Below are 25,056 nucleotides of genomic sequence, written 5' to 3'. Positions count from 1 at the left end.
AATCCCATTATTCCCACCCTTAAAATCATCTGCGAGCCTAATTTTTCATGGCCATGTGATAAGGACCTGGCTCTTACCTGAACTAAGGAAAAAGTTCCACAACACTGGACTGTGACATTACCCCATCTAAATGACATGGATTTAAGACTACTAACTCAGAGGCAATAGAAAAAGACTCAATACTGCATTCTATATTGTGCAAAAATTTGCCCTGGTGTTTGCAGCTCTACGTCTCATGTTCAATTAAATCTATGATTGATATACATTTTTAGCCAACCAAGAAGGTAACACCAAATGTGTCTTATTAGTGTGTGCTGACTTAATACCATGAAGACTTAGAATTAAATACAGAGAGAAACAAGTAAGTCAAGCCAATACAATTAATATTTTGGCATCAAATTTAGAAATAACCTGTGCATGTGTATTTGGCATTTTAGAAGGTAATTGGACATATCAGCTGTCCATGTTAAATAACAAGGTTCAGAAAATATGATTAATTGTAGAGTTTATTCAAGCACAAAGCTTGTGGGATAGCCACCCTGGAAGTACAGATTTCATGGAAGTATGTGTTCGGAAGCGTAGATGTCTGGGGTTGTTTATATAGACAAGGGAAGTTTAACGGAATTTCAACATCTTTCTATGTAAGGCTTAATGCATAGTTACAATGATCTCATTGGTTGAGATGGTATTTTTCTTTCAGGAAAAGTATATTTAACGTTCCATACTGAAGATGTAATAGTCATGGGGTCTTTTGCGCCATCTGGTCTGAGTTAACAAAACTCAGAACAAAAAAAGAAGGAGGTTAATCTGTAACAAAGGTCAGTGATTAGGACACTAGGTCTGGTCTCTTGTCTTTCCTAGTCATTTACAGAACAAGAACAATGAGAAACAGAGTTAATATATAATCTGAGAAACAGAAGTTGCAACTACATGCTGCCCAACTCAGATCATAGTCCTATCTCTTTCAAGACTTAAAGCGTTTTGAGTTCCAACAACTTTTGTGCTTTATTTACATATAGCCTTGGGATTATAGTTTAAAATGTGTAACTGAGGCCAGACAGGGTGGCTCATGCCTGTAATCCTAGCACTTTGGGAGGCTGAGGTGGGAGGAATCCTTAAGCCCAGGAGTTCAAGACCAGCTTGGGAAACATAGTGAAACCAGGAGTTTTGAGACCTGCCTATCTCTACGTTTTTTTAACTGTAATTGAGTAACTTCTGCTTATTATATTTAATGTAATTTAAGATTCACATTCCACACATGTAAAAATTTAACACATTAGATTTATAAATTATAGAAGTGCCTGGGAAAGCTTGTTTTTATTAGACAATTGAAATAATTAAAAAAGAAATTATAGTATATTGACTTTATGATGATAGTTAAGATTATTACAAAATTAATTGCATAAAAAATCCTTAAGTAATTGTTAAATTTTTGCATTTATAAATAGCATAAGATTTACAAATTTATGTCTAAGAAAGAACAAAGTTTTTGAATTTTTAACCTTGCTAAAATAAATACTGAATTGTAAAATAAAAATGACCCCTGAAATAATCTTTTTTTGCATAAAAGTTACCTTCAAGGGCACCAAAAGCTTACAATTGACTTTTTTTTGAAGATATTATCTTATCTTCCTATAGAACTTCATGTCAGTTTATCTAACATGTTGTCAGAAACATGAAGATTAAGATCCTGTTATTTTATTCCTTTATCTGGAAGCCTGACCTTTAGTTTCCATCAAAAATTTCAATTTCTGGCTGGGTGCAGTGGCTCATACCTGTGATTGCAGCACTTTGGGAGGCCGAGGTGGGCAGATCACTTGAGATCAGGAGTTTGAGACCAGCCTGGACAACATGGTGATACCCCGTCTCTACTAAAACATACAGAAATTAGCCGGGTGTGGTGGAGCACGCTTGTAGTTCTAGCTCCTGGGGCGGCTGAGGCAGGAGAATTGCTTGAACCCAGAAAGCAGAGATTGTAGTGAGCCTAGATCGTGCCACTGCACTCTAACCTGGGTGACAGAGTGAGACTCGGTCTCAAAGAAAAATAATTTCAATTTCTGGGAGCTTCCAGATAGCTGCACACCTAGAGGTTTTTGGAGGGTGGTGCACCTGGGGATGGCATGGAAGCTTGCAACCTCTTCTCTTCTACTCTGCTCTGTGCACTTCTTCATCTGTTTCTGTGTCAATATCCTTTATAATAAACTTGCAAATGTAGATAAATATTTCCTTGAGTTCTGTGAGCCACTCTAGAAAATTAATGGAACCCCAGGAGGGGAGCATGGGAATCCCAATTTATAGCCAGTGAGTGAGAAGCACAGGCCACTATCTGTGCTTGCAACTGGCATTGGAAGCAGGACCCATTAATGACCATTAGAAAGAGCTAATGGTTCCAGGTTTAGAAGGTGACTAGAATTGACAGCACACATGCCTGTGGGCTCCCTTGAGGTGGACATCTGAGTTCATGAAATGAGTAGATATGTTTTATAATAATAATAATGATAATAAAAACAGAACAGAAGATATTGCATGGATTTGGATAACTAAAAATCATTCCTTCAGACCAAAGAACATACTGTACATAATGCCCAAGAATGGGTAGAGATATCCTCCTCAGAGTAGTGGTTTGATAGAGAAGTGAAATAGGCAATTAACGCATTGGTTGTCAACACACACCTGATCCTATTGGAGGGTGGAGGGTGGAGGGTGGGAAGAGGAAGAGGATCAAGCAAAATAACTAATGGGCACTAGGCTTAATACCTGGGTTTTGAAATAATCTATACAACAAACCCCTATGACACAAGTTTACCTATATAACAAACCTGCACATGTACCCCTGAGCTTAAAAGTTAAATTAAAAAAAAAAAAAAGAGTCTGGACACCATGGCTCACCCCTGTAATCTCAGCATTTGAGGAGGCTGAGATGGGCAGATTGCTTGAGCCCAGGAGTCTAAGACCAGCCTGGACAACATGGCAAAACCTCATCTCTACAAAAAAAAATACAAAAAATTAGCTAGGTATGGTGGTGTGTACCTGTAGTCCTAGTTACTTAGGAGGCTGAGATAGGAGGATAGCTTGAGTCCAAGAGGCAGAGGTTGCAGTGTGATTGTACCACTGTACTCCAACGTGGATGACAGAGTGAGACTCCAGCTAAAAAAAAAAAAAAAGGAAGAGAGATATGAACAATTAGCACACTCAGCACCCCCGCTACATGATGCCCTGCAGCACCTCAGAACTCTATAGAGAATCTCCACCAGCAAGAAGGGCCTGACCAGATGCAGCTCCTAGACCTTGGACTTCTCAGCCTCCCAAACTGTAAGAAATAAATTCCTTTTCCTTATTAAAACAACAATAACAAACATTGGTTGTCTCCCTGGTGGTCTAGTGGTTAGAAAAAAAAAAAAGAAAAGAAAACATTGGTTCTCTAAAACAAGGATGAGGAGTGATAGAAGCCTGAGGGATGGCGTGTGCACCTTCACGAGTCTGTGCTCACATGCACGATGGGTGGGACTAAAGCTGTGTCCCCACTAGATTTTCCTGTTTTTTTTTTTTTTTTTTGAGACGGAGTCATGCTCTGTCGCCCAGGCTGGAGTGCAGTGGCCGGATCTCAGCTCACTGCAAGCTCCGCCTCCCGGGTTCACGCCATTCTCCTGCCTCAGCCTCCCAAGTAGCTGGGACCACAGGCGCCCGCCACTTCGCCCGGCTAGTTTTTTGTATTTTTTAGTAGAGACGGGGTTTCACTGTGTTAGCCAGGATGGTCTCGATCTCCTGACCTCGTGATCCGCCCGTCTCAGCCTCCCAAAGTGCTGGGACTACAGGATTTTCCTGTTTTTTGTTTGTATGTTTTGTGTGTGTGTGTCTGTGCGCGCGCGTGTGTGTGGATCTGGGGAAGGGGATCAGTAGGATGCTGGTATGACTATGCAATTCTTGCCAAGGGAGGAGTACGTTGATATAACAACTGTCATTTTCTTTTCCTTCTCCATATCACTTCAGTTTTATTTTCTTTTTGTACCTGACACAGTGGGCCTAGAACCAGGGTTGCAACTACAACCTTTTCAGACAGGATCCCGCTCTGTCACCCAGGCTTGAGTGCAGTATTGCAATCTTGGCTCACTGTAGCCTCAACCTCCCAGGCTTAAGTGATCCTCCCACCTCAGCCTCCTGAGTAACTTCACCACCATACCCGTCTAATTTTTGTGTTTTCTTGTAGAGATGGGGTTTTGCCATGATGCCCAAGCTGATCTTCAAATCCTGGACTCAAGCAATGCACCCACCTCAGCCTCCGAAAATTCTAGGATTGCAGGTGTGAGCCACCACACCCAGCCAGGTATAAGTTCTAAGCAAGAAACTGTAACTATGTTTTCAGATTTTATGTCATAATTCCTAAGGGCCTAATGGGAGTAGGTTGTGCCCTCTCTGCCATGCTCCCCCTCCCCTAGCAAAATTTGAGTTTAACAGTTGTCAACCTGAGGTAATCAAAAGGGTCAGAATCCTGTTTGAAAGATTTATTCAAGTGAAAAGCTGGGAATAACAATTCCAGAACACACACTCCAGAGAAGTGGGGTCAGTGCTCTGAAGTTAAAAGCTAAGCTCTTGTTTTTATAAGAATACAAAGAAATTTAACAGAATTACAACATTTTCTATACAAGGCTGGTTTACAAGTTACAACAAATTAGCTACAGTTTGATTTTTTTTCTGAGTGGCTGGTTTACTTTTATTTATAGCCAGTTTTCATTTTCTTTCCACTTTATTTTTTATTTCTTTATTTTTTTGAGACAGAGTTCTTGTTGCCCAGGTTGGAGTGCAGTGGCATGGTCTCAGCTCATTGCAACCTCCACCTCCTAGGTTCAAGCGATTCTCCTGCCTCAGCCTCTCAAATAGCTAGGATTACAGGTGCCTGCCACCACGCCTGGCTAAAACACAAACACACACAGGTACCCACCAATCCTGGCTAAAACAAAACAACACAGGTAAAGGGAAAAGCTTAATATGTAAGTACAGAAACAAAGGCTTATAGCTTCCTAGGTTACAGCTGCCTGTCACATGACCCAGACCCATAATTCACATTCCTTTCAGTCTCAAAAGAATTTAAGAGTTCCAATGGCTTAGATTGGGATTATTTTCGTATAGTTAATGCAGCTATATTACCTGGTGATAACAATAGCCTGCTAGTTCTGCACCTTACCCTGTATGAATGGAAGTGGACTGAGGGGGAGGTCCTTTTGGGACTAGTGTTGCTGCCTGTAATCTGGTCCAGCACAGCAGCAGGTCTAGACTGTAATGTCAGCTTCCAAAGGTGAAAATGTTTGGGTATTTATGGAAAGAAGAAACAATAGGAACTGAGGGTAAATAAATGAATAAATGGATTAAGATTTGAGGGAGATCCAGTATCACATTAATACCTTGAAAGAGACTCAGAGCAAGAGGTAAGACTGTCTCTTAGCTCAGTTATACTAGATGCATGAAAGGGGGAAGCTATATGTTTGCTGAGACCACTCCTGCTTTTGGGACTTAACGAAATTAGTGGAAACCTGCAAACCTCAGTGACCTCACACTAGGCCTTGCTTAGGAGACATATTCATACAACAGGATGGCAAACTGGATTATTACTATTTTTCGTTTTCGAGACAGGGTCTTACACTGTCACCCAGGCTGGAGCACAGTGGTGGCGCTCACTGCAACTTCAAACTCCCAGTCTCAAGCAATCCTCCCACTTCAGCCTCCCAGGTAGCTAGGACTATAGGCACGTACCACCACAGCAGGCTAATTTTTTTCTTTTTTCTTGTTTCTTTTTTTTTTTTTTTTTGAGATGGCGCCTCGCTCTGTCACCAGGCTGGAGTGCAATGGCATGATCTCGGCTCACTGCAACCTCCACCTCCTGGGTTCAAGTGATTCCACTACCTCAGCCTCCCGAGTAGCTGGGATTACAGGTGCCCACCACTATGCCTGGGTAATTTTTTTTTTTTTTTTGTTTTTTGTTTTTTGTTTTTTTTTTTTTTGAGACGGAGTCTTGCTGTGTCACCCAGGCTGGAGTGCAATGGCCAGATCTCGGCTCACTGCAAGCTCCGCCTCCCGGGTTCACGCCATTCTCCTGCCTCAGCCTCCCGAGTAGCTGGGACTACAGGCACCCGCCACCTCGCCCGGCTAGTTTTTTTTTTTTTTTGTATTTTTTAGTAGAGACGGGGTTTCACCGTGTTAGCCAGGATGGTCTCAATCTCTTGACCTCATGATCCACCTGCCTCAGCCTCCCAAAGTGCTGGGATTACAGGCGTGAGCCACTGCGCCTCGCCTACACCTGGCTAATTTTTAAATTTTTAGTAAATGTGAAGTCTTGTTCTGTTGCCCAGGCTGGTCTTGAACTCCTGGTCTCAAGTGATCCTCCCACACTGGTGTCCCAAAGTGCTGGGATTATAGGCATGAGCCACTGCACCTGGCTGGACTATTAATGACTGAATGGGATTCTAAGGATGTGCCAGTGTCTTTTGGGTTGACATATTCTTAATAGGTAACAGGCAGTGTAAGATGAGCTACAAGGGTGGTTTCCTTCTACAGCCTCTAGAAATACTTTCAACACTTCACAATCTGTGTTGCTGCCTACTAGGCTACCCTTGAAAACAGTTCTCAGGGAAAGAGGAAAAGAGATGAAAAATATATAGTTCCTGCCTTCAAGAAGCTCTCGTCTAATGCAGTGGGTGAGAGCTGAGATGAACGGCTCATACAAGGTGATAAGTTATGGTGGAGGTATGATCAGAGTACTGTGAGAAAACAGAAGAGGTTCTATTAATTGCAAATAGGTAGGAGGAGATGACCAGTATGCAGGAATGATTACGCAAGAGGTTATCATTGAATAGGATTTGAAAAAGCTGTCAGGATTTCCCTAGGAGAGTAGGGGAAGTGATTTTCCTGGAATTTAATACTGCATGAGCAAATACACAGGCTCCATGAGAAGTCAAAGACTTACATTCAAGAGTATGGGCCCCAAATTTGTAAACTTTAAATACTGATGTACTGACAAACAGCAAACCTGCAAGCTGTGCTTACCTGTCCCACTGTCCCATACACTTCCATCACTTCCTTCCTTACTGGATAGAGACACAATACAAGATTAACTGCAAGAAAACTAAGCATCTCCAGGTTTAGTAAGAAGTGCAATAATAGATCTAAATCTGGGGACAAACTTTTCATGCACAAGTCAGATTCTGAGCTAGGTCTGTCTTCTACATGTAATTTAGAGTCATGCATGAAATGAGTCTCAGGGCTGAGAAAAAGTAAGGATGGACAGAAAGGGGACCTGTTGCCTAAAGACCAGGAGGGTTGGGTATACTAAATATATCTGGTGCCATTCCCCAAATACATTTTGGAAATGGATTCTTCCATGAAATCCAGAATTGTGGAAGGCAGTGGTTTGGGTGTTAGGTGGACACTCATCTCTAAAAAAAGACGTCCTGGACGGGAAAGGCCTTGGAATATGTACAAGGAGTTGACTCTCCTGAAGGCAGAGAAAGGCTGTTCAAGGCTTTTAAACAAGGAGTAGCAAGGTTTGTGTTTTAGAAAAACACTTGTGGCAGCTGGGTACAGTGACTCATGTCTGTAATCCCAGCACTTTGGGAGGCCGAGGCAGGCGGATCACAAGGTCAGGAGATCAAGACCAACCTGGACAACAAGGTGAAACCCCATCTCCACTACAAATACAAAAATTAGTTGGGTGTGGTGGCGCACGCCTGTAATTGCCGCTATTCGGGAGGCTGAGGCAGGAGAATCACTTGAACCTGGGAGGCAGAGGTTGCAGTGAGCTGAGATCACACCATTGCACTCCAGCTTGGGTGACAGAGCAAGACTCTGTCTCAAAAAACAAACAAACAAAAACAGAACTGTCTCTGGTCAAAGCAAAGCTGCAACAGTTTTTGCATGACTCTTGTTGACCGAAGAAGAAACGGAGGCAAAATTAAGTAGAGGGTTTATTTGGGTCAAGGTTGAGAGCTAGAGCCCAGGAGTCCTAGAAATGTTGCCCTTCAAGTGGGTTTTTAAAGAAGTAAAAAGAACGTAGGAGGAAATTTCTAAGTTTACCAAGAATTTACATTGGTTCATTACAATAACATAAGCTACTGACTGGCTGTGCCTCGTCCTTGTATCACAAATCCCAGAATAATGGGTGAGGGTCACATTGTGCAACTTGTAGTAACATTTCAGGTAGTTTATCAGTTATCCGGAAACTACAGGGAAAGAAAGAAGAAACAAAATACCTGTAAACAATTGCCCAGGGGATGGGTGCTGGGAATGTGACTGCAGTCTCATGCTCATGTCTCTCTGGGGCTGATAAGTTCGGCATCCCTCACATTCCTCAGGCTGCTCTGAGCAGCTGTGCTTTTGCACTCTAAGTGATGGAAATGTATAGAGCATGTGAAAAATCTGTGAGTTGATTAACATATTCAAAAAAGAGCCAAAGTGCAGATTAAACCAAAAGAGATCAAATCAAAACAAAACAAATGCATTAAAACCTTATTTGGCACCACTGGAGATGACAATGACATTAACTCTTTTTAATATAAAAAATTAGTAGGCTGGGCATGGTGGCTCATGCCTGTAATCCCAGCACTTTGGGAGGCTGAAGCAGGCGGATCATGAGGTCACGAGTTTGAGACCAGCCTGGCCAACATAGTGAAAACCCGTCTCAACTAAAAATACAAAAATTAGCTGGGCATGGTGGCACATGCCTGTAGTCCCAGCTACTCAGTAAACTGAGGCAGGAGAATCACCTGAACCCAGGAGATGGAGGTTGCAGTGAGCCAAGATCACACCACTGCACTCCAGCCTAGGCAACAGAGTGAGACTCCATCTCAAAAATAAAAAATAAAAAAAATTAGTAAACTTAGTAATTAAGGGAAACATAGTAAGCATTTTTCTTACTTTTTCTTTTTTTGAATTTTTAATTCAAAAAATTAGCCGGGCGTGGTAGCACACGCCTGTAATCCCAGCTACTTGGGAGGCTGAGGCAGGAGAATCGCTTGAACCTAGGAGGTAGAGCTTGCGATGAGCCAAGATCACGCCAGGCACTCAAGCCTGGGCAACCACAGTGAAACTCGGTCTCAAAAAAAAAAAAAATCTCTTAAGTTCTTAAATTTGTTGTGTATTTTCATCTTGTTTAGTGCAATGTTATAAACCTTGAACAACACAATTGGACCCATACAAAGTGCCGCTAGTGATGCTGAAAGTGCTCCTAAGAAGCAGAGAAGAGTCATGACATGACAATAAAAAGCTAAATTGCTTGATATGTACCATAGATTGAGGTCTGCAACTGTGGTTGCAACCATTTCAAGATAAATGAATCCAGCATAAGTGTCAAGCCTCTGAGCCCAAGCTAAGCCATTGTATCCCGTGACCTGCATGTATACATCCAGATGGCCTGAAGCAACTGAAGATCCACAAAAGAAGTGAAAATAGCCTTAACTGATGACACTCCACCATTGTGATTTGTTTCTTCCTTACCCTAACTGATCAATGTACTTCGTAATCTCCCCCACCCATAAGAAGGTTCTTTGTTATTCTCCCCACCCTTGAGAATGCACTTTGTGAGATCCACCCCCTGCCCGCAAAACATTGCTCCTAACTCCACCACCTATCCCAAAACCTATAAGAAATAATAACCCCACCACCCTTTGCTGACTCTCTTTTTGGACTCAGCCCGTCTGCATCCAGGTGAAATAAACAGCCTTGCTGCTCACACAAAGCCTGTTTGGTGATCTCTTCACACAGATGAGTGAGACATTTGGTGCTGAATAACCAGGTCAGAGGGACTCCTTCGGGAGAACAGTCCCCTGTCCTCACCCTCACTCCATGAAGAGATCCACCTATGACCTCAGGTCCTCAGACCAACCAACCCAAGGAACATCTCACCAATTTCAGATTGGGTAAGCGATCTTTTCACTCTCTTCTCCAGCCTCTCTCGCTACCCTTCAATCTCTCTGTCCTTCCAATTCCAGTTCTTTTTCCTCTCTACTAGAGACAAAGAAGACACATTTTATTCGTGGACCCAAAACTCCGGCGCCGGTCACGGACTCGGGAAGACAGCCTTCCCTTGGTGTTTAGTCACTGCAGGGATGCCTGCCTGATTATTCACCACACTCCATTGGTGTCTAATCACTGCAGGGACACCTTCCTTGGTCATTCACCTACACACCCTTGGTGGGAAGTCAACTCGGGAACGCCTGCTTTGGCTGCTCACCCACACTGCAGCCCAAGGCTGCTCCCCACCCTCTTCTCCATGTCTCTATCCTTCCCTCTAAACTTGCCTCCTTCACCATGGGCAACCTTCTGCCCTCCATTCCTCCTCCTTCTCCCTTGCCTGTGTTCTCAAGAACTTAAAACCTCTTCAACTCTCCCTTGACCTAAAATCTAAGCATCTTATATTCTTCTGCAATACCAATTGGCCCCAATACAAACTCGACAGTAGTTCCAAGTGGCCTGAGAATGGAACTTTCGATTTGTCTGTCCTACAAGATCTAGATAATTTTTGTTGAAAAATGGGCAAATGGTCAGAGGTGCCTGATGTCCAGGCATTCTTTTACACAGTGGTCCCTCCCTAGTCTCTGCTCCCAATGCGACTTGTCCCAAATCTTTATTCTTTCTCTCCTGTCTGTTCCTTCAGTCTCCACCCCAAGCTCTGAGTCCTTTGAATCCTTTTCTAGGGACTCATCTGACCTCTCCCCTTCTCCCCAGGCTGCTCCTTGCCAGGCAGATCCAGGTCCCAACTCTTCCTCAGACTCCACTCACCCACCCTATAATCCTTTTATCACCCCGTCTCACACCCGGTCTGGCTTACAGTTTCATTCTGCAACTACCCTCCCCTACCTGCCCAACAATTTCCTCTTAAAGAGGCGGCTGGAGCTGAAGCCATAGCCAAGGTTAATGCTCCTTTTTCTTTATCCGACCTCTCCCAAATCAGTTAGCGTTTAGGCTCTTCTTCATCAAATATAAAAACTCAAGCCAGTTCATGGCCCATTTGGCCACAACCCTTAGACGTTTACCACCCTAGACCCAGAAAGGCCAGAAGACTGCCTTATTTTCAATATGCATTTTACTACCCAATCCGCTCCCACCATTAAATAAAGCTCCAAAAATTAGATTCCGGCCCTCAAACCCCACAACAGGACTTAATTAACCTCGCCTTCAAGGCATACAGTCAAGTAGCAACGTATTTCTGAATTGCAATTCCTTGCCTCCACTGTGAGACAAACCCCAGCCACATCTCCAGCACACAAGAACTTCCACATGCCTGAACCACAGTGGCCAGGCATTCCTCCAGGATTGCCTACCCCAGGATCTTGATTCAAGTGCCAGAAATCTGGCCACTGGGCCAAGGAATGCCCGCAGCCTGGGATCCCTCCTAAGCCATGTCCCATCTGTGCGGGACCCCACTGGAAATCAGACTATCCAACCCAGCAACCACTCCCAGAGCCCCTGGAACTCTGGCCCAAGGCTCTCTGACTCCTTCCCAGATGATCTTGGCTTAGTGGCTGAAGACTGACTCTTCTCCAATTGCCTCAGAAGCCTACAGGACCATCACAGATGCTTTGGGTAACTCTTACAGTGAAGGGTAAGTCCATCCCCTTCTTAAAACGGAGGCTACCCACTCCACATTACCTTCTTTACAAGGGCTCGTTTTCCTTGCCTCCATGACTGTTGTGGATATTGACGGCCAGGCTTCTAAACCTCTTAAAACTCCCCAACTCTGGCGCCAACTTGGACAACATTCTTTTAAGCACTCCTTTTAAGCACTCCTGCCCAGCTCCTTTATTAGGTTGAGACATTTTAACTAAATTATCTGCTTCCCTGATTATTCCTGGGCTACAGCCATACTTTATTGCTGCCCTTTTCCTCAATTCAAAGCCTCTTTCACATCCTCCGCTTGTATCTCCCCAACTTAATCCACAAGTATAGGATACTTCTACTTCCTCCTTGGAGACCGATCATGCATCCCTTACCATCCCATTAAAACCTAATCACCCTTACCCCGCTCAATGCCAATATCCCATCCCACAGTTTTAAACGCTTTAAAAGGATAATGCTTTAAAAGGATTAAAGCCTGTTATCACTCGCCTGGTACAGCATGGCCTTTTAAAGCCTACAAACTCTCCTTACAATTACCCCATTTTACCTGTCCAAAAACTGGATGAGTCTTACAGGTTAGTTCAGGATCTGCACCTTATCAACCAGAAACGTACCTACATGGAAGAGGTTATGTAATATTTTACTTCTCCACCCCGTGGTGCCAAACCCATATACTCTCCTATCCTCAATATCTCCCTCCACAACCCATTATTCTTTAGAAGCTTTTAAGCTACTCCCACACTAGCTCTGCCTAACTCATCCCAACATTTTTCATTACACACAGCCAAAGTGCAGGGCTGTGTGGTTAGAATTCTTACCCAAAAGCTGGGACCTCGCCATACAGGACCTTTCTGTCCAAACAACTTGACCTTACTCTTTTAGTTTAGCCCTCATGTCTGTGCGTCGCGGCTGCCGCTGCTTTAATACTTTTAGAGGCCCTCAAAATCACAAACTATGCTCAACTCACTCTCTACAGTTCTCATAACTTCCAGAATCTATTTCCTTCCTCATACCTGATGCATATACTTTCTGCCCTCCGGCTCCTTTGGCTACACTCACTCTTTGTTGAGTCTCCCACAATTACCATTGTTCCTGGCCTGAACTTCAATCCGGCCTCCCACATTATTTCGGATACCACACCTGACCCCCATGACTATATTTCTCTGATACACCTGACATTCACTCCATTTCCCCATAGTTCCTTCTTTCCTGTTTCTCACCTTGATCACATTTTGTTTACTGATGGCAGTTCCACCAGGCCTAATCACCGCTCACCAACAAAGGCAGGCTATGCTATAGTATCTTCCACATGTATCACTGAGGCTACTGCTCTGCCCCCCTCCACTACCTCTCAGCAAGCTGAACTCATTGCCTTAACTCAGGCCCTCACTCTTGCAAAGGAATTACATGTCAATATTTATACTGACTCTAAATATGCCTTCCATATCCTGCACTACCATGTTGTTATATGGGCAGAAAGAGGTTTCCTCACTACATAAGGGTCCTCCATCATCGATGCCTCCTTAATAAAAATTCTTCTCAAGACCGCTTTACTTCCAAAGGAAGCTGGAGTCATACACTGCAAGGGCCACCAAAAGGCATCAGATCCCATCACTCAGGGCAAGGCTTATGCTGATAAGGTAGCTAAAGCAGCAGCTAGCATTCCAATTTCTGTCCCTCATGGCCAGTTTTTCTCCTTCTCATCGATCACTCCCACCTACTCTCCCACTAAAACTTCCACCTATCAGTCTCTTCCCACACAAGGCAAATGGTTCTTGGACCACGGAAAATATCTCCTTCCAGCCTCACAGGTTAATTCTATTCTATCGTCATTTCATAACCTCTTCCATGTAGGTACTTTTCTGCTAGCATCACCTACCTATCACAAACTTTATCAGTTCTTCACGCCCAAGTGGACTCTCTAGCTGCAGTTGTCCTCCAAAACCGCTGAGGCCTTGACGTACTCACTGCTGAAAAAGGAGGACTCTGTATATTTTTAAATGAAGAGTGTTGTGTTTACCTTAATAAATCTGGCCTGGTATATGACAACATAAAAAAACTCAAGGATAGAGCCCAAAAACTTGCCAACCAAGCAAGTAATTATGCTGAACCCCCTTGGGCGCTCTCTAATTGGATTTCCTGGGTCCTCCCAATTCTTAGTCCTTTAATACTTGTTTTTCTCCTTCTCTTATTCAGACCTTGTGTCTTCCGTTTAGTTTCTCAATTCATCCAAAACCTTGTCCAGGCCATCACCAATCATTCTATATGATGAATGCTCCTTCTAACAACCCCACAGTATCACCCCTTACCACAAAATCTTCCTTCAACTTAATGTCTCCCACTCTAGGTTCCCATGCCACTCCTAATCCCCCTCGAAGCAGCCCTGAGAAACATTGCCCATTATCTCTCTGAGCCACCCCCAAAAATTTTCACTGCCCCAATACTTAAATACTATTTTATTTTATTTTTCTTATTAATATAAGAAGGCCGGAATGTCAGGGCTCTGAGCCCAAGCTAAGTCATGTATCCTGTGACCTGCACGTATACATCCAGATGGCCTGAAGCAACTGAAGATCCACAAAAGAAGTGAAAATAGCCTTAACTGATGACACTCCACCATTGTGATTTGTTTCGTCCCCACCCTAACTGATCAATGTACTTCGTAATCTCCCCCACCCTTAAGAAGATTCTTTGTAATCTCCCCTACCCTTAAGAAGGTTCTTTGTAATTCTCCCCACCTTTGAGAATGTACTTTGTGAGATCCACCCCCTGCCCACAAAACATTACTCCTAACTCCCACCGCCTATCCCAAAACCTGTAAGAACTAATGATAATCCCACCACCCTTTGCTGACTCTCTTTTTGGACTCAGCCCACCTGCAAGGTGAAATAAAAAGCCTTGTTGCTCACACAAAGCCTGTTTGGTGGTCTCTTCACACAGATGCATGAGACAATAAGGACCATTGTAAAAAAGGAAAAAGAAATTCATCAAGCCATTGCCACAGCTAAGCCAGCAGGTGCAAAAAACCTTGCACTTTTTTGAAATACCTTTTTGTTTCATATTGAAAATGCAGCTTTTGGTCAGGTGCGGTGGCTCAAGCCTGTAATCCCAGCACTTTGGGAGGCCGAGACGGGCGGATCATGAGGTCAGGAGATTGAGGCCATCCTGGCTAACAGGATGAAACCCCGTCTCTACTAAAAAAGACAAAAAACTAGCCGGGTGAGGTGGCGGGCGCCTGTAGTCTCAGCTACTCGGGAGGCTGAGGCAGGAGAATGGCGTAAACCCGGGAGGCAGAGCTTGCAGTGAGCTGAGATCCGGCCACTGCACTGCAGCCTGGGCAACAGAGCGAGACTCCGTCTCAAAAAAAAAAAAAAAATGCAGCTTTTATGTGTGTGGAAGGTTGCTATAAGGCAGGCATAGTTATGGATTTTAATATGATTTGAGAAAAAGCAAGGTCATTATAAAACAACTTAAAGTAAAAGAAAGGTAAAAGATCTAAAGCTGGAGAATTTAATGCCAGCAAAGGATGGTTTGATAATTTTGGCTTAAAAATGTCAAGATAACAGGAGAACCAGATTCTGCTAACCAAGAAGCAGCAGACAAGTTCTCAGATACCTTTAAGAAAATTATTGAGGAGAAAGGATATCTGCTTCAACAGGTTTTTTGTTTTTGAGACAAGATCTCTTTCTATTACCCAGGCTGGTGTGCAATGGTGTGATCATAGCTTACTGAAACGTCAAATTCCTGGGCTCAAGCAGTCCTCCCACCACAGCTTTCTGAGTAGCAGGACCACACATGCACACCACCATGCCCAACTAATTTTTTTTTTTTTTTTTGGTAGTGACAGGGTCTTGCTCTGTAGCCCAGGCTGATCTTGAACTCTTGGCTCAAACAATCCTTCCTCCTCAGCTTCCCAAAGTGCTGGAACTGCAGGTATGAGCCATTCTGCCCAGTCCTGAACAGATTTTTTTTTATTTTTATTTTTTTTTCAGGAGAAAGACTCTTACTCTGTCACCCAGGCTGGAGTGCAGTGGCATGATCCAGGCTCAATGCAACCTCTGCCTCCTTGATTCACACAATTCTCATGCTTCAGCCTCCTGAGTAGTGGACTACAGGCATGTGCCACCACATCCAGTTAATTTTTGTATTATGTGAGGACAGAGTTTTTGTATTTTGTAGAGATGAAGTTTCACCATGTTGGCCAGGCTGGTCTTGAACTCCTGGCCTTGAGTGAGCCGCCTGCCTTGGCCTCCCAAAGTCCTGGGATTACAGGCGTGAGTCACCAAAACTGGTCTTTGTTTTGTTTTTTTGAGACAAGGTCTCACTCTCTCACCCAGGCTGGAGTTCATAGGAGTTATGACAGAGCCAATCAGGGAAATCATGACGAAGATCATGGATGCAGCACAAAAAGTGATTGAAGGGTGAAGGGTTTCAAGACATGGATCTTAAAGAAATGTAAGAGCTAATAGACACCACACCAGAAGAATGAACAGACAACAACTTGATGGAGGTGAGTGCTTCTAAGCCAGCTGCAGACAACATAGACCCTTCTATGATACAGACACTAAAACTAAAGCAAATGGTGGAAGGAGTGGATTGGTACCATATAGAAATATTTTTATAGAAATTAAAAAACAAAAGTCAGACAGAAATTACTGTGCATTTCTGTAAGTTGCACAAAGTGTGTCTTCTCCCCTGCCTCTCCTTCTATGTCCTCCACCTCTTCCTCCTCTGCCACCCTGAGACAGCAAGACAATCCCTCTCCTCTTCCTCCACCTCAATGTGCACACACTAAGGATGAAGACCTTTATGATAACTCACTTTCACTTAATGAATGGTAAATATATTTTCTCTTCCTTATGAATTTCTTATCAACATTTTCTCTAGCTTACTTCATTGTAAGAATACAGTATTTAGCACATACATAAAATATGTGTTAATCAACTGTTTATGTAATCAGTCAGGCTTCCAGTCAACAGTAGGCTGTTAATAGTTAAATTTGGGGAGGAATCAAAAGTTATATATGGCTTTTTTTTTTTTTATTACTGCATTGGGGGTTGGTGCTGCTAACACCCACGTTGCTCAAGGGTCATGTATACAGATTATTTTCTTCATCAGGTATTTTTGTATTTTGTATTTTGTTCAGCAACATACTTCTTCTGTAATCATACACAAAATGTACTTTGTTATTTTTAAGATTCCCTAATTTTACTTTTAGTATCTATACACTTGCTGGCTCTGTGGCCCAGGCTGCCATGCAGTGGTGCCATCTCAGCTCACTGCAACCTTCACCTCCTGGGTTCAAGTGATTCTCCTGCCTCAGCCTTCCAAGGAGCTGGGACTACAGGTGTATGCCACCACGCCTGGCTAATTTTTGTATTTTCAGTAGAGACAGGGTTTCGCCATGTTGGCCAGGCTGGTCTCAAACTCCTGATTTCAGGTAATCCACCTTCCAAAGTGCTGTGATTACAGGGGTGAGCCACTGCACCTGGCCTCCAAATATTTTTTGTATTTTTTAAAGTATTACATGTAAGTAGTTAAAAAATTCATACAGCACTAAAGTGCTTCCATCACCAACAGGTATTTCCTTTTTCCCCGCTGCCTTCCCCATCTCATCCCATTCCCCAGAGCAAGCCATTCTCAACTCAACTGATTTTTCTTCAAATACTTATATTCACATTTCTAAATAAAGTACATATAACCTCTTGAGTCATCTATTTTTAACAATATCAATAACTTCATATTATGGTAAATAAAGATGTTGCTCACTTCTAATTATTTTTTCCTCTCCCAAGTCAACCGTTTATAATTTTGACCCTCATTTCATTTTTTCCCTATTGTGACTGTGACTATGTAAATATTGTTCCCTGTGAGTTAGGGATATATTAAGATTATATTTTCTTTCTCATATAATTCACTACCTTATCTGGAGTTAATCTGCTACATTTTTTGTGAATATTTAAGTTTTTCTATAATTTCCAATAGTTCAATGCCATACTTTAAATATATTCCCCCCATGATTAAACATGTCAGAAAATTTATCCATTCTTTTTTTTTGAAAGGTGTACCTCAAATCGAGAGTGTACTCTAGATATGCTGCACAGCCACCATCTTAAGATTTCCCTTTCTCAAGTATACTTTCAGAAAAGATAAAAAAGGTGAGTTGCAGTGGCTCATGCCTGTAATCCCAGCACTTTGGGAGGCCAAGGCAGGCAAATCACCTGAGGTCAGGAGTTTGAGACCAGCCTGGCCAACATGGCAAAACCCTGTCTCTAGTAAAAATACAAAACTTAGCTGGGCGTGGTGGTGGGCACCTGTAATCCCATCTACTCAGGCGGCTGAGGCAGGAGAATCGCTTGAACCCTGGAGGCAGAAGTTGCAGTGAGCCGGGATCATACCACTGCACTCCAGCAACAGACTGAGATTCTGTCTTAAAAAAACCTTCCATGTGCCTTTTCTGCATGGAATCTGTTATTTCTTACAGCCTATATCTTTTTCATTGTTTGTCTTTTGGAGACCTTTCAGCATTTTCTTTAAAACACTTTCATGACAGATATCTGTTTTCCCTGATCTATTTTGAAAATGTTTTTATCTATCTTCACACTTCACTGATAGTCTGGAGGGTATATAGAATTCTAGGTTGAAAATAATTTTCACTCAAAATTTTTCAAGCATTCTATTATCTTCAAGCTTCCATTAGTATTGTTGAAAAGACTGAGGACATTCTAATTCCCATTTCTTTGTAACTGACTTGTTTATTCTCTCCAGAGATTTTCTTATTCCACATTGCTTGGGGTAATTGTCTAGATGAACAATTTTGAATAAAGCAGGATGTGTGCTGTTCCTATCTTCTGTAGCCAATTTTTCTTGGCCTCCAGCCCAGGGACTCATGCTAAAGGTCTGAGGAAAGCTGTTATCCTAAAATCTCTGTACAACAATAGAGTGCAGGGAACACCCATTAGCCTCTGTAACACTGGATGGCATACGCTGAAACAAGCCAATGTTCTCCCTGTTTCAGTCATCTATTGCTGTGTAACAAGCCACCCAGAACTTAGTGGCATAAGGAAACATCTTTTTATTATGCTCATGACTTTGCAGATCAGTAATGCAAGCAGATCAAGTGGGAATAGCTGACCTCTGTTCCATATGACTGGGAACGCAGGTGGCTCAAGTGACCAGGAAGAGCTAGGGTGGGGTCATATGTCTAGGGCTCCAGTTTTTCATTGTTGTTGTTTTGTTTTTGAGACTGAGTCTCGCTCTGTCACCCAGGCTGAAGTGCAGTGGTGTGGTCTCTGTTCACTGCAACCGCCGCCTCCCAGATTCAAGTGATTCTCCTGCCTCAGCCTCCCAAGAAGCTGGGACTACAGGTGCAGGCCCCCACATCTGGCTAATTTTTTGTAGAGATGGGGTTTCGCCATGTTGGCAAAGCTGGTCTCAAACTCATGACCTCTGGTGATCTGCCAACCTTGGCCTTCCAAAGTGCTAGGATTACAGGCATAAGCCAGCATCCCCAGCCAAGGGCTCCAGTTTTGACTATCAACTGGTTTCTCAATTCTTCTCCATGCAGTGTCGGCTAAAGCTGAACTGTTGGGAGAGAAGCTGAGGCAGGGCTTGCATGTCTGCCAGACTTGCTGGCTCCTTGCTTCTAGCACTCCCATTATCTCAAATAGCCATATGTTCTCATTCACTTGATACACTGTTTCCTTTCAACTCCCACATCCTCACCACCTGTTTCTTTGAGCACCAATAAATAGCGTGGGCTCCCAGAGCTCTAAGCCTTTGCAGCCTCCACACTCACGATGGCCCCCTGGTCCCACTTTCTCTCTCAAACTGTCTTTTTCTCATTCCTTTGACTCTGCCGGACTTTGTTGCCCCCCACGACCTGGTGTTGGGTCTGATCACCCCAACATTCCTGGCTGCCCAACGTGGGACAACAAAGGCCTTGGTGAAGGAATGCTGGAGCATGTGAAAGCAGAGGACACATCATCAAATGACACCCAAGGATGTCTAAAAGCAGCTCAGCAGGAAAGCTGAGCACTCGGAAGAACCAGGGTAACAATGGGACAAAGTGAAAGCAGACATTCTGCTTATTTACATTTCTTAAGGCATTTATTATGAAGATGGGGAGTGAAAGTTAGTACTCAGAATTTGTTATCACTCTTTAGTACAGTACAGCAGTTTTGCCCATGATTTCTGGAACAAGGGACTATGGAGTTGGATGAATGCGAGAGAATTGGCAGAGATTTTAAAAAGACGTATAAAGATGGACCAAAAATTCCAGTTTCCATTTGGTCAATGTAGGCGCTAATAAAGACAACTCTTGAGCCATTTCAAACAGATGATGAGGCAGATTCAGATGAGGAAGAGGAAGATGAATGTAAAAAACTAACTTCAGATTGAGTGTGAGGAACAACTACCAGAGGAGATTAAAGAAAAGAAAGGAAAACTTAAAAAAAAATATTTTACTAGCCCATTGGCTCCAGCTGCTGAATTAAGTGAATGGCCACCTCCTCTCTCTCTCCTTAATGGGTGAGAAAATAAATTAGCTGAAAAACTTACTGTTTCTATAGTTGCAACATTAAAACCTGGAGCAATTGGTGGTGCTATACAAAATTCTATTCAAAAAGCTAGAGCCAAGGGAGACCTTAAAACATGGCAATTTCCCATTACTATAATCCAGCAGGGAGGACAGAGTATAGCTAATTGGATCTCTTTTCCTTTTAAGTTACTAAAAGAATTTAAGCAAGCCATTAGTCAATATGGACTGAACTCTCCTTTTGTGCAAATGTTATTAAAAAAATATGGCTCTTGATAATAGATTAATACCATATGATTGGGATATTTTGACAAAATCTGTTCTCACTCGATCTCAGTACTTGCAGTTTAAAACCTGGTGGGCTGATGAAGCTCAAACTCAGGCAAAGGAAAATGCAAGCACAGCCACCTGTGCCTGTTTACTTTGAACAGTTAATGGGCTTTGGCCCTAACTGTGGTCGATTAGAGAATCCAGCAGTAATGGAGGATGTTGCCATTGTTCAGCTGCACTTTGTGTGTTTACAGGCATGGGAAAGGATAAATGTTACAGGGGAAAAATATTCTTTCAGTTCTGTCTGACAAGGACCTAAAGAACCATATATTGATGTTATTGCTCTGCTCCAAGAGGCTTGGTATAAAGCCATAACTGGTAAAACGGCTCAGGATGTTGTAATATAGCTTCTTGCATACAATAATGCTAATGCAGAGTGTCAAACTGCTCATAGGCCCGAGAGGGAAGGCTCATTTCGCTGAATGTATTAAGGCTTGTGATGTCATTGGCAGTAACTTACATAAGGCTACTCTTTTAGCTCAGGCTATGGCTGGATTAAGAGTAGGAAAGAATATGCCCCATTTCTCAGGCTCTTGCTTTAATTGTGGGCAATTTGGACACACAAGAAAGGAATGTAGAAAAGGAAATCAAAAGGCAAAAACTACTACCATCAATCAACAGAAAAGTCCCAGTGTATGTCCCTGGTGTAAGAAAGGCAATCACTGAGCAAGTCAGTGTCATTCTAAATTTAGCCAAGATGGACAACCTCTTTTGGGAAACAGGAAGAGGGGCCCACCTTGGGCCCCTCAACAAACCGAGACATACCCAGCACAGCCAGTGCCCTTACAAATGTACAATTGTCCCCCACCTCAGCAGGCAGTGCTGCTGTAGACCTCTACAGCACAATTCCCATCTCCTTACTTCCTGGGGAGCCACCAAAGAAGGTCCCCACAGGAGTTAGGGGACCTTTACCCTCAAGAACAGTTGGTTTATTACTTGGAAGGTCTAGTCTGTTACTGTACATTTGGGAATAATTGACTCTGATTATACCAGAGAAATTCAATTAGTTATTAGTTCCTCAACTCCGTGGTCTGCCTCCCCGGGAGAAAGAATTGCTCAGTTGTTGCTGTTACTGTACATAAAACTAGGAAGCAGCACAGTGAAAAGAACAGGAGACTTTGGTAACACTAATCCAGCAGAAAGGCTGTGTATTGGGTTATCAAGTGTCTGACAAAAAACTTATTTGCACAGTAACTATTCAGGGAAAAGATTTTGAAAGACTAGTAGATACTGGAGCTGATGTCTCTATTATTGCTATAAATCAATGGTCCCGGCACTGGCCTAAGCAAAAGGCATCCATTGGTATTGTTGGAGTAGCAACTGCGTCGGAAGTTTTTCAGAGTTACTTGATTTTACCATGTCAAGGGCCAGATGGTAAGGAAGAGACAATTCAGTCTATCATTACACCTATTCCTGACAATTTATCAAGTAGAGACTTATTGCAACAATGGGATGCTGAAATATCTATTCCTATGGATCAATATAGTAATAATAGACCAATGATGAAAAATATGGGATATCACCTGGGAAAAGGACTAGGAAAAGATAAAAATGGTCAATCAGAACCTTTAGAATTAAAAGAGCAAACAGATCGGACCAGATTGGGATGTCATTTTTAGGAGTGGCCATTGTTGAGCCTCTGGCTCCCATTCCTCTTGTTTGGCTAACTGCCAAACTGGTTTGGGTGGAGCAATGGCCACTGAAACAGGTAAAACTGGAGGCTTTAAAAGAACTGGTGCAGGAACAATTGCAAAAGGGACATATAGAGCCTCCTTTCTCCCCTTGGAATTCTCCTGTATTTGTCATTAAGAAAAAATTAGGGAAATGGAGAATGTTAACAGATTTAAGGGCTGTTAATGTTGTGATTCAACCCATGGGCACTCTACAACCAGGACTGCCCTCCCCAACAATGGTCCCAAAATACTGGCGTCTCATAGTGATAGATCTAAAGGATTGCTTTTTTTACCATTCCTTTAGCTGCCCAAGATTATGAAAAATTTGCTTTTACTGTTCCCACCATAAATAATAAAGAACCAACAGACAGATACCATTGGAAAGTACTACCACAAGGCATGCTAAATAGCCCAACTGTTTGTCAAACTTATGTCGGGAAAACTATTAAGCCAGTTAAAGAACAGTTCAAAAAATGTCATATTATCCATTACATGGATGATATTCTGTGTGCAGCTGAAACTAGGGAAGAATTGATGGTGTGCTACAAACAGAAAAGACTGTAAATGTGGCATGGTTAATTATAGCCCCCAATAAAATCCAAACTTCTACTCCCTTTCAATATCCAGAAATGAAGGTACAGCAAAGTGCTCTTAAGCCTCAAAATGTTCAAATTCAAAGAAATAATTTAGAAACCTTAAATGATTTCCAAAAATTATTAGGAGACATTAATTGGATTCGTCCAACTTTAGGCATTCCTACCTATGCTATGTCTCACCTCTTTTCTACTTTACAAGGTGATTCTAACCTTAACAGTAAACGCTCCCTGCCCAAAGAAGCATTGGAGGAACTTCAACTAATTGAGGAGAAAATTCAGCAAGCACAAGTAGAATGAATTAATCCAATAGAGCCATTATAGTTTTTAGTTTTTCCTACTAAGATTTGCCTACAGGAGTTATAGTTTAACAGGATGATCTGGTTGAGTGGCTTTTTCTACCTCACAATACAACCAAAATGCTCACTCTGTACTTAGATCAAATTGCTGTGTTAGTAGGACAAGCAAGGCTGTGCACAACAAAGTTAATGGGAGATGATCCAAATCAGATTATAGTTCCATTACAAAACAACAAATTCAACAAGCCTATATTAATTCCCAAGAATGGCAAGTTAATTTGGCCAGTTTTGTTGGCATTCTTGATAATCATTATCCTAAGTCTAAAATCAAGCCATGCAAAATATTGAATGTGCCTTAATTCAAAATGTGACTGACGAACAATTTAATCTTATTTCATTCTTTACAGCAAGCAGTACAACAAAGGCATTCACCTTTCTATATCACTCAAATGAGAGCAGATACTAACCTCCCTGGCACTTTAACTAAACTTAATCAAAAGATGGACTCTTTGGTGTCTGCAGTTTTTGCTGATGCACAAACATTTCATTATTTATTTTTTATTTTATTTTATTTTTGAGACAGAGTCTTGCTGTGTCACCCAGGCTGGAGTGCAGTGGCACAATCTTGGCTCACTGCAAGCTCCACCTCCTGGGTTCATGCCATTCTCCTGCCTCAGCCTCTTGAGTAGCCAGGACTACAGGCACCCGCCACCACACGTGGCTAATTTTTGTGTGGTTTTTTTTTTTTTTTTTGAGACAGAGACTTGCTCTGTCGCCCGGGCTGGAGTGCAGTGGCCAGATCTTAGCTCACTGCAAGTTCCGCCTCCCGGGTTTACGCTGCCTCAGGCTCCCGAGTAGCTGAGACTACAGGTGCCCACCTAGTTTTTTGTATTTTTTTAGTAGAGACGGGGTTTCACCATGTTAGCCAGGATGGTCTCGATCTCCTGACCTCGTGATCCGCCCGTCTCGGCCTCCCAAAGTGCTGGGATTACAGGCTTGAGCCACCGCACCCAGCCTCATGTGTGTTTTTAGTAGAGATGGGATTTCATCATGTTAGCCAGGATGGTCTCAAATCTCCTGACCTCGCGATCCGCCCACCTCAGCCTCCCAAAGTGCTGGGATTACAGGCATGAGCCACCACACCTGGCCACATTTCATTCTTTAACCCATCTTAATGCCACAGGCCTTAGAAAAAGCTATGGTCTATCATGGAAACAAGCTAAAGAAATTGTGCAACACTGTTCTGCCTGTCAAGTCCTGCATCTACCACATTAAGGAACAGGAGTTAACCCTAGATGTTTATCTCCAAATTCCATCTGGCAGATAGATGTAACACATATTCCTGCTTTTGGAAAATTGTCCTTCGTTCATGTTTCAGTAGATACCTATTCACATTTTATCTGGGCCACATGTCAAACAGGGGAAGCTACAGCTCATGTTAAAAGACACTTTTTTTTTTTTTTTTTTTTTTGAGACGGAGTCTCGCTCTGTAGCCCAGGCTGGAGTGCAGTGGCCGGATCTCAGCTCACTGCAAGCTCCGCCTCCCAGGTTCACGCCATTCTCCAGCCTCAGCCTCCCGAGTAGCTGGGACTACAGGCGCTGCCACCTCGCCCGGCTATTTTTTTTTGTATTTCTTAGTAGAGACGGGGTTTCACCGTGTTAGCCAGGATGGTCTCGATCTCCTGACCTCGTGATCCGCCCATCTCGGCCTCCCAAAGTGCTGGGATTACAGGCTTGAGCCACCGCACCCGGCCTAAAAGACACTTTTTATCTTGTTTTTCAGTTATGGGAATCCCGGGAAAAATCAAAACTGATAACAGCCCAGGATATTGTAGTAAAGCTATGGCTACATTTTTTCAACAATGGAGTATTACCCACACTATAGGTATTCCATATAACTCACAAGGACAAGCAGTAGTGGAAAGAGATAATCATACTTTAAAAACTCAAATACAAAAGCAAAAAGGAGGGAACCAGGAATATAAGACACCACATATACTATTGCATTTAGCTTTATTAAC

At 42.8% G+C, this 25,056-nt stretch overlaps 1 long non-coding RNA gene across 2 annotated transcripts in view; it reads left to right on the top strand.

Annotated features, from left to right (window-relative positions):
- The window catches only part of LOC105471314 (uncharacterized), a 69,830-nt gene that overhangs the window by 36,328 nt on the left and 8,446 nt on the right, over nt 1–25,056 (top strand). For both annotated transcript variants that reach the window (XR_011621925.1, XR_011621924.1), the window contains exons 2-3: nt 4,208–4,324; nt 15,942–16,114. This is a non-coding gene — a long non-coding RNA (uncharacterized lncRNA). The remainder of the gene's footprint in view (nt 1–4,207; nt 4,325–15,941; nt 16,115–25,056) is intronic.

This window comes from Macaca nemestrina, chromosome 4, assembly GCF_043159975.1.
Source record: "Macaca nemestrina isolate mMacNem1 chromosome 4, mMacNem.hap1, whole genome shotgun sequence".
Lineage (NCBI taxonomy): Eukaryota > Metazoa > Chordata > Mammalia > Primates > Cercopithecidae > Macaca > Macaca nemestrina.
This window is presented reverse-complemented; position numbering and strand designations above follow the sequence as displayed.